This window comes from Meleagris gallopavo, chromosome 6, assembly GCF_000146605.3.
Source record: "Meleagris gallopavo isolate NT-WF06-2002-E0010 breed Aviagen turkey brand Nicholas breeding stock chromosome 6, Turkey_5.1, whole genome shotgun sequence".
Lineage (NCBI taxonomy): Eukaryota > Metazoa > Chordata > Aves > Galliformes > Phasianidae > Meleagris > Meleagris gallopavo.
Window position 1 is genome coordinate 23,423,603 of NC_015016.2, and position 12,625 is coordinate 23,436,227.

Below are 12,625 nucleotides of genomic sequence, written 5' to 3' on the forward strand. Positions count from 1 at the left end.
CACAAAATGGGAAGGAAGGGAGGAAAACAAAAACAGTGGCAACAATCTATGGAGGAAAACTTATTTTACTAACTGTGATACCAGAATGCAAGATAACACAATATAATACAATCTGATTGAAATTGAGACTAATAAATCAAATAAAATAAGAGAGAGAGAGTTCCTGAGACTGATTCAAACCTGAAAAGCTTGGAACGGCCAGGAAAGCACCCTCCAGCACCCACTGCCAGGCAGTAAGAGACCGCCCCACCCGGAAGGGCCAGATCCCTTGACTTCTGTAATGTATAGGGATAGGTGCCTGGAATTGGAGCATTAACACTTTAACTCCCAGTACACTACATGATGTTTTGATGCGGAATACTGAGAACCAAAAACAACAACAACAAAAAATAAAACCATGACAATTGTAAATAACATATTTGCATTTTTGTCTAATATTTAATCAAATTTGCTTCTCAGAAAATATGCGCATGAGGAGCTTGGACTTTTATTTGTAAATCTGAACATACCTAAATATCAGAGACTTTTATCTGAATAATCACACTGTACAAGTTAATCTTACTTAATCTTTTTACAGGGCTTTATTTTGAAATTCCTGCCAGGTAATAGAAAATTTCCCTAAGACTAAGAAAGAACTTTAAAGATATATTGCCATATTGTTTAGATGTGAGATATTCACAATGAATTTGGAGCATGGATTTCATACTCTGACCTGATTCTTACCTAAAGTTAAACTAAGAACATACTGAAAAATGCAAAGTTTATCTTTTGATCTTCAGCTGTGCCTAATTAGCACAGGAGTCTTGTTTCCAATAACAAAAAGAAAGCTCCCGATGAGAAATTTTTTTGTTGCTTTTTATTTTATTTTATGGTGTTGTTTTTTTCATGTGTGAAGTTAAGCCTGTAGAATAGTTAAATTAAAATTATATTTGCTTTGTCAAGAAACTCTCGAAATAGCATCTTTGTAATGTAGTAAATGGAAGATGAATGAGCAATATTCTTAGCAATAGGAAAGTGTGGCTCAGAGTTCCTTTCCACACTGAAGTGTTGGGATAAAATGCCAGTGAGGTAAATAATGCATCAATAATGTTAGCAATGTTTCCTTAAGTTCCTTATGCAAAACAAACAAGAAGTTTACTTAACGTAGGCATAACTATTCCCCCTATTAGTTTTGATCAATTGCTTTGTGGTCATGTTCATTAGACAGCCTAATCTGAACCGCAATTAGATTTTATCCTTTTAAAAGACAAAGCAGAATCCCAAGGCATTAATTAAAGAGCCTGACTACAGTTGGTTGCAAGATGGATGTTGCATCCCCTTTACTGATGACTCAACTCAGCAAAACAGAGCACTTTAGTTTTAAGTAGCAAATACTCTAGCAGTAATTGAATGCAAACTTTTGCTCTGGTGCAGCTGAAAGAAAGGAAATCATTTCATGTGTGCATTCTTGAAGACATGAAATCCTCATGAGAACCATGTGAGTAAGCTAGATTTACATAGGAAAAGCTGCAAGTATGATCAAAATGAAAGAATGATCAAAATGTTTGAAACAGGGGAAAGTGATTGATAAACATTCCTACGCTACTTATTTCCAGTGTTGTTTCTTTCAGATACAGAAAAAAATAATACCTGGTTTTCAGATCCGCTGCAGTATCCCAATGGCCAAAAACAATTCATTCCTCGGAAATCGAAAACCTCATTACTTTCTTACTACACCTGAAAACTATTGGTCAGCTAGAACATTAATGCATGTTTCAGGCAGAAGGTTTGCCTCTGCAGATGGAAGGAAGCTGTCTGTGGGTAAATAAATCCAATCTATTACTTACTACATGGTTCACTATCTCAACAAATGCTCTCTGATTGCACTCCAAAGTGTCCCCGAGTCCTCGCTTTGTCAGAGGCTACTCCCTCATGCTATTCAAAATGTAGTATGCACATTACCCTTCCACATATGAATAAATCAGTATTCTCCACTGCCCTCCTCCAGAAACCACAAAAAGCCTTAAAAGAGCTACCGGTCATTAAGAAGGTCTGATACCACCATGCATGAGACCATGTAATATTGAGTGTTCCAGGTTTAGGACTCCGCTTCTCCAAAAGTTTCCCAAAAATATGAAAGGGACCTCAAATACCTGACTTTAAAGACAGTTAAAACATGGCGCCTTTATATCTGGGTCTTTGTGGATGAGATTATGGCCTTTCTCAAGCTCTACGGGGCCCTGTTAGGCCCTTAGTTCTTGTGGTAACTTGAAGAAGGCTCCAGTGCGAGCTGGAAGTTAAAAGTGAAATACGGGAGCGTTAGCAGAAGGTTTAAGAAGAATACACATGTAGGTGAAGGAAATTAATTTATATGTATTATATGTTATTAAAAAAAAAATCCAGGACTTGTTCTCATCTAGTGTTTCTTTGGACTTTCCCTTTCCAGGAGTTTGAAATAGTATTACCTAGAAGAAGAGGAAAAGGCTGTTCATTGTCAGTGAGGGAAAACTATATTGCAGACCTTGGCAATAAAGGCCTGCGGCTTGACCAGTCTTCTCAGCATGCAGCCAGAGCTGCTAACTCAGCTATAAGAGAGCCAAAGCACACACGGAGTTGTGTTTTTTTTTTTTTTTAATTAGCTTATTGTCCATTATTAATAGGAAACTCATGGAAAATAGAAAATACAAATGGTAAACAAACACAAAAGCTTATTTTTGGTGTGTGAGCTACAGAAGAAGGAGGTACATGCAGCCACAGGGGATTATCTCCCACTTCTCTGAAGTTCTCCCCATCAGTTTACGCACAGAGTTCACTGCAAGGTTTACCTGCTAGAAGCACTACGGCAATACTGCATCATGCCCTTGCACAAGTCAGAGGGAATGGCAAAGAAAAGCCTTGCAGTTAGGGTAAGGAAGATTAGGAAGATTTGTCCTGAACACATGTCCTGTAGGACAAGAACAAAAATGACAAAAAAACAGAGTTCTCCCATGATATCCAAGCAGAGCAAAAAAGTCAGAGGAGGGGACGACCACAAAGATCATCGCTGAAAGATCATAGCTTGAACAGGCTTTGCTTCAAAGCAAGACTGCTAGCATAAGGGGACAGAGTTTAATAATAATAGTATTTTCTTCTTATAATGATCTTCATACAGAAACTCATAGCCCATTCGACATCACAGATATTATTCAGCAAAACCACCTTTGCTGTGTGTTTTCAGGAAACAACTGGCAAGGAGGACTATGCCCCAGAAGTGTATGCTATACATTACTAAAATTAGAGGACTTTCAGGAAATTTGTCTAGGAAAAGGTGGAAAAAGAGGAATAGCTCTGTCCAGCTGGTAGTGATTATGATGTTTGTTGTTTATTTTTTTTAATAAAAGGTTTTCAGACTGAAAAATGTTTCAACCAAAACATGGGAAAGCATCTGGACTTTCAGCTTTGAAAAAGAAAAAAAATGTACACAACAAGCACAGAACTTTCAATGTTAAATATTTATATATAAATGTTCCTTAAATATTTAAGGAAAAAGGTTTGTTGGATTTTCAGTTCAAAAAACTTTCTATCCTATTATAAGGGTGTTTTGCCTGTGATTAAACAAACATTGTAGTGACCTTGCTTCCTACCTTAAAAGTAAGAAAATTTGATTGATAATTCATTGAAATCAACATTTCCACTGATTTTGTGGGTTATATATCATTAACACCATGAAGGGCATTGCTTTTCAGAAATGTAGAGACATAGTTACATGTTTAAACATGTGTAGGTGAGTAACCATAAACTTTTACACTCATTATGTGTACAGATTTTCCTTCCAAGTCTTGCAGCTATTTACACATTTTTGAAGTTGTTATGCATATATGTATGCCTGTCATGCATATACATAGAAAGGAACATTAAACATTTATACATTTTAGCCTTCATGTTCAGAACAAGTACACTTTTCTACACTTAAAAGGCACACAGAAAAGAAAAGAAAATCCATAGATTGTCAGCAGTATAGGTTAGGGGTTTTTTTTGATCTATTGCTGCCTACCTGCTCATTAAGCAACCTTTCTCTTCCAAATTTATCACTTTAGCATAAAGAACCTGCCTGCAAAAGGTGCAAAATATATGTATTAATTATACTGACCAGTTCACTGTAGTATGAGTGTTAGCAACACCAAAGTGTTTCTACTTATCATCATTTGCTTTGATGAAGCTCCATTTGTTTCATTTATTGTTCAATTCCTTTCAATTATTTCTTCTTGGAAAGAAGTGCAATCAGCATTATTTAGTTAGGATTGTGTTTGCCCACCAGGTTTTGTAAAGTCCATTAAAGGCAAAAGTTGCTAGATATTTGTGCATTGGATTTAGAGTTCTCTTCCAGTATCTGTCTACATTGTAACTTAAAAATTCTTTTTTTTTTTTTCTTAAAGGAAGCAAACAGAGATTTAAGTATTTAAGCTCAAAAGCAACCTAGCAAAAATCACATGAACGTTTTTTTTCCAATTTCAAGGTAACACTCTTCTGCATGAAATAAATGTCAATCTGAAAATCTTCTACTAAGCATTGCAATTTACCTTACTGATTTTGGGGGAGGTGTTTTGTTGTTTGGTGGTTACTGTTATTATTATTGCTGTTATTGTTATTATTGAAATGTTTGGAATTGTAAACCAAGACTTGGGCATATGAATCTAAACATGAAATAAAAATGACAAAATTTAGCTCAGTGGTTGCACACCCTGCTTAAGTCCGCTGAATCATTATATATAACAAGTCTGCAAACTGCTTCCACTTATCTTTCCCCATCTTTCCAAAGAAAAGAGACCTAGATGCATACATTGAATGGACTACTTAGTTGCATGTTGCTGAGTTCAGAAAAGGCTCTTAGACAGCAATCCTAAAGCAGCTTTCTCAGGGTCTCTGCACTACTCCCTGCCAAACATCTGTATATATTGTGGGTCATGAATTTCATCCTAGAGACTTTAGCCTCCAATTGCTCTGGGAATCACATTGCTGGACTGTTCTGGTCTGTTGAACCAGCAGCCATATCTCAGCCCCTTTTTGAATTTAAACTGTTTTCTCAAAGTATCAGAAGATGCAGTATGGTGAATAAATACAGATGTCACCCAATAGGATGAGGTAACATGTAAATTTACAAGTTTGAATTGGTACATACAGTAGTGAGTTCTTACTTGTGGTAATGAGTTCTCCTGTTTCTGCATTCTCATGGAACTTACTTGGTCACAGGCACCCAGATAGTTAAGAATGTTGAAAATGAGAAGATCTGATCCCGAAAGCTGGTTTTGACACCCAGGTAGCAATAATTTTGAAAGTCTACAACAAATTCCAGTGAAAACAACAGGAATATATTACTCATCTCTCAGCATATGAGTCATTGCACTTGGAGGAAGAAGGCTCTGACTTCTATGAGACTTTTAACAGTTTTCTTTTAAACTTTTTCATTTGACTTTCCTTTGTAGGAATGAAAAAGATCTGTCAGGCGCCACTTTCAGGTTGCTCAGTAATCCTTGCAGTTAAAGACATCTCTGAATTTCACTTAGCCCCAACTGAAAATGATGACAAGAACACTGATAAGCTAGGAGGGGAGTTTTGTTAACTGGGGATGAAGGACACTACATTTAGCACTACTTTGGGGGATATGTGTCACCCCTTTGCCTTCACAAACCTCTGACATTCTCTGAGTAGAAAAGAGATTGGAGAAATATTCACATTTAATGGTGAAATAAATAATTAAAAAAAAAAAGTTTTTAAAGAATTAGTTCCACAAATGTACCACTTAATTAAGAAATGCATCACTATCCCTTCAACAGTTTCTATGCCTGCATGGGAACTGTTGAGTCACGGCCTGAACCATTGATTGATCGCTTGAGGCAAAGGCTGAGTCAGCCATGGGATCACAGGTGAAGGCGATTCAGCTGTGTGACCGGAAGGGGTGGAGCCTGGCTGCTCCTCTCCTAGACCTCACTTAAGGGCTGACTGCCACTGGGGAAGGATCTCTGGCTGGAGATTACTCCTTTTGAAGTTTTCTACTGTGAGCTAGGAAATGGGTGAGTATTTCATTTTTGATTGTCTCTTTTTACCACAATAGTCTTTCCAACTAAAAACCTGTAAAATACTATCTTAACCATGCTACTCTTCTAACTGTACATTTGTTAACTATACAGTGTTACAAACCCTTTGGCATCCGAGACTTGGCTCCACCACTCAGCACTTGTTTGTGACAGAGCACAAACTTCACTCATGAGAAACAGCTTCCTCTCATCGTAAACTGCTTCCTCTTTGTCTCCTTGAATATGAACAGAGATCAGGAACATATCTGTCTCTGTTTCATTCACTTGTGAAACAGGGGCTCTCAGAGGCTCAGCAGGACAGCCAGGCCTCCATCTGTTGTGCAGAGGTACTTTTTTTTTTTTCTTTCTGCAAGGTATACAAGAAATAACCAACGCTTCATTTGAAAAGAAGTAATTTGACCTTCACTTTGAAGTATGCCTTAATCTGGCAACTGCCTTAGAAGCTGTTGCTTGAAGTCCTCACCATCCAGTAGTACTGAGGAGGGAAAATTGTTAAAGGAGTAACCAGAGCCTCCCATCATGACCCTGTTCAACCACAAGCATTCTTAATGATCACGCAGAATCCACATTCTTTGTTTCATTCCTATCTCTTCAACAATGCTTCCCTAATTTGTAGGAGCAAGGAGAGTATGAAGGTTATTACAGTGTTATGTGCTTTGCAACGTGTGGAGTAAGTGGGCAGTTTGTACAGCTTACTCAGCAGCAAATTCCCCTTTGAATATTATTTGGAATATTTGGTAGAGGCAGATTCATGTGCCTAAAGTGGTATACAGATATTCAGTGCCTAGCAATTTCTCAGTCAGAAACATATCTGTACCTGTCCTTATCTGCAAAATTGTGTTAGGATAAGGAGGGGGAGAAAAAAAGAGGTAGATAATCATGGAGGAAAGGTATATGTATTTTTGTTACAAGCTATGACTGTGTTAGACAAGCAGAATCCATCCATCTATAGGCTCTCAGACATAGGGCTTGGGTTTTAGCTGGCCGTGTGGGGGCAATGACCCCTGTGAGTCCCTTTCAACTCAGGATATTCTGTGATTCTGTTAAGTCCCAGGTTTGTGAAAGGGCACAATCTGCCAGCTATTCCCCCTCACAAGTAGCGTGCAAGCTTTTGACTAAAGTTTCCTTCATAAATACTTCTCCAAAGGGCAGCATCTGGGCTTTAGAGTACTCTCATAAAGGCTTTCTTTTGGGGTACAAGATGTGCAGCATAGGAATAGTTTAGATAGTAAACCTGGAAAGCAATTAGACATCAGAAAAAAATACCAAAGGAAAGAACAAGTGCAATTAATAAAACATAAAACATTTGCACCATAAAAAAGCTAGAATATCATCATTACTGCTTCAAATTAGTTGAAGAGTAATTATCCCCAAGATGTTCTGGCACCTTCTACAACTTGCTCACAAAAGTTTGACAAAACAGGAAAGATCTGGTAAATATAAAGCTATCAAAGCTGTGTTGGATTAACAGAGGGAAGAGAATTAGAATTGAACTATTTTTAAGTGAAAAAGCAATACGATAAGAATTGGACAGCGTTAGTTCTCTGTGCGTGGTGTGTACACGTGGGCAACTCAACTGCAGCGAAGGTGACCTTGCACGGTCTCCTCTGATGGAAAGCAGATTAAAATTCCAATCTCAAATATTGTCATTACTTACTTTTAATAAACAATACAATCCTAGTGAAGAGTCTGGGTGATTGTGTAAGTGCTTGGTTTGCTGAAATTGTGCTGCCTTTTGTGCTGAGGTGATTTAGACAGATTTATTAAGCAGTTTTAGGGGCGTAGGAATGGTTTATGGATCAGCATGGAAAAAGTCTTTATAAAGCTTTAGTTTAAAAAAGGTCTCCTTATGAGATCTGTAGTGTGGGATTCAGCATTAATATTTCCACACTTCATCTGTGATATGGAAAGAACACCACTACATCCCAGTGGTGTAAAGCCAGCAGAAAAGTCAAGGTTAATGCTGTCTTTGAGGCACGTTCACACTTCCTGGTCTGGCCAGACTGGGCGAGACTTTCTGGGGACAGACAGTGCTCTGCCTGGGAAGGGCATGGAGTGCCCCAGCCTGCTGAGTGTCAGGAAAGCAAAGAATCAGCCACTTCTTCCTCCTCAAACAAGAGGAAAAGGAGCAGGGTGGGAGGAAGTGCTGCAAGAGGGAAAGCAGGGAAGGATGGGCTGCTGGATGCCCTTCTCTCCCACTGATCCAGAGAAGAAGAATGCTTTGCTCTCTACTGTGCTAAAACATGACATTTAGACATAAGCAGTTTAAATACTCCCCTGAGCTATGTTGAGGGTGCAGAACAGCTGTATGTATAATTAAGTAAAGCTAATTACAATAAATTAAGTTAACTAGAAAATGAGTCAGAGTTTTTATTCCTAAAAGTTCTGTTGTTGTTGCCAGAGTTGAGACTGCTGCAGGGTAAGATGCTGGCCCACCACAGGCTGTTGGAGATCTTGTCACATCAAAATTGGTGACTGGAAGATGTGGAAGTAATGGGGAGAGTGTCCACATACCTGGCGTTTCAGAAGTTCTTTGAGGAAACCAGTCTCTTTGAGATAACTATAGAGCCGAGGTACGTCTTCTCTCTCTTTTGGTTACAGAAGTCTTCTGGAGTGCTCAGAATATGATGTGAATATTTCCTTTGCTCATCTATCCAGCCATGCCTGTGTAGTTCTGCTTTAAAAAAGTAACAGGCACAAAAACTTTTATTTTAGCTCAGCTTTTAAGCATGATGCACAGTCCAGTGAACATCTAGTACAGATCCATGAAAGTCAACACAAAGTTACACAAGAATGCTACTAGTGAGTCTTGTTGGAGAGGAGGATTTGCCTAACCATTTATTAACATTCTTATTTCATGCTGTGCCAGTGGAAAAGGGGCAGCATGCCAGGAAGGAACCTGGTTCTGATGTAATTAGTGGAGAACATAAGCCAAATTAATGCCGTAGGATGAACTGTAGGTACCTTGGATTTAAAGTAGCATTGCTACCTTGAGAGTCAACTCCAGGAAGAACACTGTACTGTATTGATTGCAAATATTTTAAGGAGGAAAGTGTTGAGCAAGTTTTGGCTCTAGCTGAGAAAGTGCATTAGGAACAAACCTTCAGAGTTAAGGACACACTGGAAAAGAGTCATTGTAGTTTGCCTTTTTTTTACACGCTTCTAACATCTGCTGCTATCAACTGCAGAAACAGGATGCAGCACTAGAAGAATCCTTGATCTTCCTTATGGAAGTTTTATGATAGTTTGCTCCTTCAGTTGTGAGATGCATTTAGGAAGGAATAAACTATAGTTCAGCTGGCATACAGGAGAGATGCCAAAGGCTGTGTGAATTCCTCCTGTGTCTTGCTGCTGGCTGCCTGAATTAAAAGGCTACGTTGTGAGAAGGAGAGCTATCTTTCTTTGCAGAGTAATGACTTTACTTTGTGCAAGGAGAAAGGAATTAGATTGGCAGGAGCTTTAATTTTGCTTTCTCCCCACAACAAATCTGTGGAATATAGGTTGTTTTATGTATCATTGCCACAGAGAACTTGCTCTTTTCCTAGTATCATCCTGGAAAAAAGAGGCTTCTCCATTGCTCAAAAATTAGAGCAAAGTCTCCCAGCAGGAAAAATACCACTGAAAACTACATTTAATTAATCTGCATTTGCCTTATTTGATAAGAATGGACGTCACCACAGTTTAAAAAAAAAAAAGTCAGTAACTATCTTTCAGTGACTTAGTTTAAGGGTAGGCGTAATGCAATCCACACAGGCTGTGAAATTATTCTCATCAAGAGGCTTTAAGGAAGGTTTCTGGGAACCAAGGTGAATTAAGGTTTGACCTTCTTTTTAGTATTGTCTTTCTTGACACTTTCTCTTATATATACACTTGTTTTCAGGCTTCAGGAATGAGTTGCATTGATCCTGTTTCTGGAGATCAGTCATAGTGGTAAACAGCAAACCTCTGTGATTTATGACTGGGCTTGCTTGCTGATAGTACCTTGGAGATGTCTGAGCACCTGCAGCTGGAGAGCCGGCTTTAAGAACCAGGCATTTAAACCTTTCAGGTACAATTTTCTCAACAATTCTCATTTATGAGGTGAAAACAAATGGGATAAGATGGGGATTATTGCCAGTGTTACTAGTCACTGCCCAGTGGTGTTTCTCAATTTATAATATTCTTTAATGACCTTTTCCCTCATGCCATATTTGATCAACAGTTTAACAATGGTTGAACATTCATAATTTCTAGTAATACCAATAATAATGAAGGGAAAGTGCCAGGAACTACTATGCATGACATAGATTTGAGACAGTTCATGGAAAGTTTTCTGGTAATATTGTTGCATTATTGACTGATAACATGATTTCATATAATCTATCTGAAGAACACAGGCAACGTATGCAAGTGATATTTAGTCATCCAAAATGGCCGGAATATAAAATAAGGTAAAACTTGTGAGCTCTAAGTTTAATTAATTTGTTTACTTGCTATCATACATAATGAAAACATGAGTACAATTCAATATGCTCATTGTACAGGCTGTTTTTTTCTTTATGCTTGACAATACAGATGTAAAATCATCTTGTACTAAAGATAAACTTCTCAGTGAGCAAAGACTTTCCTTAAACACCAAGCCTTAAATTCAAGCATTTTCACTGTGAAGTAAGTGGTGCAAAGATAAATTTGGCCACACAGTGTTGGATGTTGCCATCATGTTGATAGAAATGGCTGTGCAGCACTACAGCTTCACTTTTGACTGTATACCAGGGAGCAGATTGCTAAGGGGGAAGGCTACCACTTTCTGAGGGCACTGCTACATCTGTCTCTTCGTATTGATGGGATGTTTCAGCATATCTAAGATTCATAAGATGATTTGTAACATTAAATTCTCTGAAACAAATGCAGCAGCAGCAAAAAAATGTGGGAAAGCCCTGCAGGTAAATGGCACATCTGTATTGATCAAGAACCACTTAACAAGGCATAGAAAACATGCCACTATTCATAAGCAGTGTTTGAAGGCACAGATTTTCAAAGGCAAGAGGAATCATGATTCAAGATTCTGACATTCTTTGCAAGATGGACCAGAGGAGTCCTCTGGTGCAAAGCTAACAGCTGTGTTTCAGCTAGGACATATCTTCTAGGAAATTTAGCCTATCCTTACTTTATAGTAAGCAGTTAAAAGAAAAGTCATCTTGGTCCTTCGTAATGTGTTCCTGTCACTAATAACACTCAGAAGTAATCTACTACTCTACTATTCTCTACTAATCACATCATAGATGTTATGAGTGATTCATCCAACTTCAGGCACCTCCAATAGAGGTCTACAACTGTGTGTGTCGCAACAGGTACCTTTTACAGGCACTGGAGCAAATAGAAATGTTAAGGGAGTGATTCATCTAACCTGTTTTAGACATCTACTCTAGACTTAGATGAATTGTGCTTTACCATCCGCTGAGAATATTGCTTAGATCTGTATTGACATGCATAGCTTCTAGATGGAGCAGCTCAGATAGAGACATCTATATTTATCTAGATGAATCCTATCATCATACAGGCCTTTGTTCTGCTGAAGAGTTTGGCCTTCCCCAGCTGGATACTTTTGGACTGTGAGCAACTATCCCTTAGCTTTCCCTGCCCTTGTTAAGGGAGATAGGACAGGATCTGTTAGTATTTGACCTGTTTCCTAATACTGTAAACAATTTTTACAGACTTCAATTTTTCATTTTCCTCCTGTAAATGTCAGAATTAGACACAATATTAGAGAGATGATCATATATCAGGATGGTAAATATAGCAGTAGTAAGAACAATAGTATGTGACTAGCTGTACTAGGTCATACTCAAGGTCTGTTTAGATTAATGGCTTGTCTTTGACAGTGGTGTGTAGTGGAATGATTTGGGAAAAGTATAAAGGAGGAAAGAAGTGAATGATAGTTTCTGAACTCCTCTACAGGCCTTCAGCTCTATGACAAATTCAGACATCCCTGTGCTTAGGAGTGCTCCACAGAAGGTGCTCATAAGAATTTGTCTCATTAGCATAAGTTTTAGTATCCATAATATTGAGTGCCAGTGAGTTTAACAGTTTAAATATGGAGCATTAAAATAAAAAAAAAAACCTTTTGTTTTGAATCTGCCACATTCTGTTTTCCTTTCATGTCCTCTGCTTCTTATCATGAGACATAGTGGAAAAAAATATTCAGCAGTATAAGCTTCTTGCTTAGATCCTGTTTATCTACATCAGCTTTTCTTGCTGCAGCACTGAGCAGCAGATCATCTGCTCCAAAACCCAAGACTTTTTCTACAGTGTTGTTCTTTATTGTTAGTTTTTTAATGTAACAGTCTTTGTCCTTGACATATGGGCCTGAATTAAATATATTTGGTTGAATGTCAACGAATTTTCTTGTTGCTTTCTCTCACAAGTTTGGGGATATTTACAAATTGTACTAGGATCCTCTTTTCCAGATAATTTTTAATATATCCAGATTATAATATATATTTTTATACATTTAGATAGCTTTCATCTCTCGGTATATTTGTCAGTGGAGCAGAAAAACTGTTTCTCTTGTAGGTCAGGATAGCACTGAGTCT

General features: G+C 38.0%; 1 long non-coding RNA gene across 1 annotated transcript; it reads left to right on the forward strand.

Moving 5' to 3' along the window:
* Positions 1 to 5,927: 5,927 nt before the first annotated feature.
* Positions 5,928 to 12,322, forward strand: LOC104911433. Its single transcript, XR_793909.2, has 4 exons — positions 5,928 to 6,029; positions 6,147 to 6,379; positions 8,455 to 8,626; positions 9,934 to 12,322. It is a non-coding gene; the product is annotated as an uncharacterized LOC104911433 (long non-coding RNA).
* Positions 12,323 to 12,625: the final 303 nt, after the last annotated feature.